The 3,899-nt window shown below is 49.1% G+C and overlaps 1 pseudogene; it reads left to right on the top strand.

Annotated features, from left to right (window-relative positions):
• The first annotated feature begins 974 nt into the window (after positions 1-974).
• LOC113619279 (monocarboxylate transporter 10 pseudogene) lies at positions 975-1,878 on the top strand (annotated as a pseudogene).
• The last annotated feature ends 2,021 nt before the right edge of the window (positions 1,879-3,899 follow it).

Consider the following 3,899-nt stretch of genomic DNA (forward strand, 5'->3'; position numbering starts at 1 on the left):
ACAAAAGGGCTGCCATCCAACAAGCCCTCAGCCACTGCAGCCACCCCCAACGGTGCGCCCTGAGGGGTCTCAGGATGGAGAAGAACTAGATCCTGGCCTTAGATAGCCAAGGTGTGCATCAAAGGAATGATTTCAGTGAGCCCAGACTCTTGCATCTTCCTATACTTAGAAAAGCAAGAGCTAACTTAAAAAACTTGAGACACCTGGTGTTCTTTTATTAACAGTAATCTTTTATGTTCTGATTACCTGGCGTTTGTTGCAAAACTCCTGTATAACCTGGCTCCTCTCTTACCTTTATGGAGCTGTCCCTCAGAGCTTTATGGGAGGCTGTCTTCTGGGCTTAAGACCTCAGAAAATTCGCCAAATAAAACATAATTCTCAACTTTCAAGTTGTACATTTTTTTTCAGTCAACAGTTGAATGGCTTGAACAAATATTTGAAATATAAACAATACTCATAAAACTAAAAGTTACTTTGATTAAAATAACAGGTAGCTATATATATTTAGTCTAGGTATTTTGCAAGGTATTAATAAAAATAAAAAAACAGGGGCTTCCCTGGTGGCGCAGTGGTTGAGTCCGCCTGCCGATGCAGGGGACACGGATTCGTGCCCCGGTCCGGGAAGATCCCACATGCCGCAGAGCGGCTGGGCCCGTGAGCCATGGCCGCTGAGCCTGCGCGTCCGGAGCCTGTGTTCCGCAACGGGAGAGGCCACAACAGTGAGAGGCCCGCGTACCGCAAAATAAATAAATAAATAAATAAACAAACAAACAAACAAAGAGTTGGTTTGGGGCTATGGACTGGGCGGCCTGAGTCCTAGCAGGAGGGGGTGCCTCCTGACCACAGGGGAACTCCCCCGCCCTCACGACGGCCTCTCTAGCTCAGCGGCCCAACACGGAAGCTCCTCCCTGAGCCCGCCAGGACCTCGGCCCCGCCCACTCCCCTGGTGCCGGCCTGAGGAGGCCGCGTCGGCCATGGTGCCCTCCCAGGAGGGGCCCGCCACCGCGCGGGGGACAAGCGAGGCGCAGCCTGCAGGGCCCCCCGCGCCCACGGAGGTGGCCCCGCTGCCCGGCCCTGGACCCTCAGAGGGCCCCGAGGCGCCGGCGGCCGAGAACATGGAGGTAGAGCTGGCGGGCTGCTGGGCGCCCAGTTCCCTGAGCCTCGTGAGGCCCCTGAGGGTGGCTCGGCGTCCAGAACGCCTGCGGGGTGCTCTTCACGTCCATGCTGAAGACCTTCGGGTCCAAGGAGTATGACAAGATGGTTCTCAAGACAGCGTGGGTAAGTTCTCTCTCCATGGGCATGATGCCCTTGTGCTGCCCATTAGCGTCTTCACGGACATGTTTGGTTGTCAGAAAACAGCCGTGGTGGGTGCTGTTGGATTCATGCCCCGTTCTTTTGTAAGCTCCACGGAGCCTCTGTACCTTACCTAGAGAATCATGTTTGCCTGTGGCAGCTCCTTTGCCTGCCAGCCTTCATGGGTCATTTGGAGACACCATTTCAAGAAGCGCCTTGAACTGGTGAATGGCATTGTCACCGCTGGTAACAGTATCTTTACAATTTTGCTGCCTTTCCTTCTAAGGATTCTGACTGATAGCAGGGCCTCTTTTACACACTAAAGGGTCCTCTGTATCTTCCTGTTTGTTCTCTTTCTGGCTGGTAAGATCTACCCATTGCCTCCCATGCCAAAGATAAAGATGGTGGGACCAAAGGAGGCAACAGATACTCCCTCTTTTCCAGGAGAAAGTTCAGTCCTCCCCCAATGTTTTTCAGTTTTGCCATCTTCAGTGTGACAGCCTATGCGGTGTGGACAGTTGGAATACCACTTTCACTTTTTGGATTCTTTGTGCGTTAGGTTCACTTGAGCCTGCTGTTCTCTGATGGGGTCGCCTCAGGGGTGGAGAGCTACTTATTATCAGCCACTCTGGGCCAAGATTTGCCTTGTAAGTTTCCCCTCTGTTCCCTCAGAACTAGAACAGAGGCAGTGTTGGACCATTGCCCCCACTCGAGCATACTGCACAGCCACAGACAGGACTCTGGAGGAAATGGGCTAATGTGAATGAGAGGACATCACATAACCTTTTTTCCGTCTACATCTCCTCCTTTGGTCTCTAGTACATTGTGAATATAAGAAAATTGAATTGCTTTTCACAACCTGTGACAAGTAGAACATATACATAGTTTTTTTTGTTTGTTTATTTTGGCTGTGCCAGGTCTTAGTTGCAGCACACGGGATCTTCGTTGGGGGATGTTCAGTTGCAGCATGTGGACTCTTAGTTGTGGTAGGTGAGCTTCTTAGTTGCAGCATGCATGTTGGATCTAGTTCCCTGACCAGGGATCGAACTCAGGCCCCCTGCATTGAGAGCCTGGAGTCTTACGCACTGAACCACCAGGGAAGTCCCCAGAACATATACATAGTTTTATGTTCAATTTTGTTTCCTACAATAAACATTAAGCATAGAAGAAGAAAACATGACAAATGTATAAATTTATAGCAAGAGTTATCTTGTATTTGATTAACAACATAAGTACTATTATAGGAAAAAGGAAAAAAGCAAATTGTTTGAATTTTAGAGTTACATATAAACTCTGAGGTCTCTGATGGATCATTAGTGTCCTGAAAAAACCATAAAGAGTTAGTGTATTGGAAATCTGTTCCTTCTCTCTTGTTTTTTTTTCCCTTTCCAGCTATATCTGTAATGTTTTTCTTTCTTACATTTTTTTAAATTGAAGTATAGTTGATTTACAATATTGTATTAGTTTCAGGTGTACAACATAGTGATTCAATATTTTTATAAATTATATTCCATTTAAAGTTATCGTAGAATATTGGCTGTATTCCCTGTGCTATGCAGTTTATCATTGTCACCTATTTATTTAATACATAACAGTTTGTGCCTCTTGATGTCCTTCCCCCTGTCTTTCCCCTCTCCCTCCTCTCTCCCCACTGGTGACCACTGGTTAGTTCTCTATATCTTTCTCTCTTGTTAATGTGTAAATTTCACCAGTTTTTTTTTTTGTTTTCTTTTGTTTTTAAAAGTCTCAGTTTTTGTTTGTTAAAATATACTTTTGAATGATCTCAAAATTCAACTGTAGGGGGACATGCAAGATGGCGGAGGGGTAAGATGTGGAGATCACCTTCCTCCCCACAAATACATCAAAAAGCCACCTACATGTGGAACAACTCCTACAGAACACCTACTGAACACTAACATAAGACCTCAGACCTCCCAAAAGGCAAGAAAATTCCCACGTACCTGGGTAGGGAAAAAAAAAAAGGAAAAACACAGCCAAAAGAATAGGGATGGGACCTGCACCTCTGGGAGAGAGCTGTGAAGGAGGAAAAGTTTCCACACACTCGGAAGCCCCTTCACTGGTGGAGACAGAGGGTGGGAGGGGGGAAGCTTCGGAGCCACAGAGGAGAGCGCAGCCACAGAGGTGCGGAGGGCAAAGCGGAGAGATTCCCGCACAGAGGATCGGTGCCGACCAGCACTCACCAGCCCGAGAGGCTTGTCTGCTCACCCGCCGGGGCGGGCGGGGCTGGGAGCTGAGGCTCGGGCTTCGGTCGGAGCGCAGGGAGAGGAGTGGAGTTGGCGGCGTGAACACAGCCTGAAGAGGGCTAGTGCTCCGCGGCTAGCCGGGAGGGAGTCTGGGAAAAGGTCTGGAGCTGCCGAAGAGGCAAGAGACTTTTTCTTGCCTTTTGTTTCCTGGTGTGCGAAAACAGAGGATTAAGAGCGCTGCTTAAAGGAGCTCCAGAGACGGGCACGAGCCGCGGCTATCAGCGCGGACCCCAGAGACGGGCATGAGACGCTAAGGCTGCTGCTGCCGCCACCAAGAAGCCTGTGTGTGAGCACAGGTCACTCTCCACACCTCCCTTCCGGGAGCCTGTGTAGCCGACCACT

Source organism: Aethalodelphis obliquidens, unplaced genomic scaffold (genome assembly GCF_003676395.1).
Source record: "Aethalodelphis obliquidens isolate GAN/ISIS:26980383/991018 unplaced genomic scaffold, ASM367639v1 scaffold6, whole genome shotgun sequence".
NCBI classification, from domain to species: domain Eukaryota; kingdom Metazoa; phylum Chordata; class Mammalia; order Artiodactyla; family Delphinidae; genus Aethalodelphis; species Aethalodelphis obliquidens.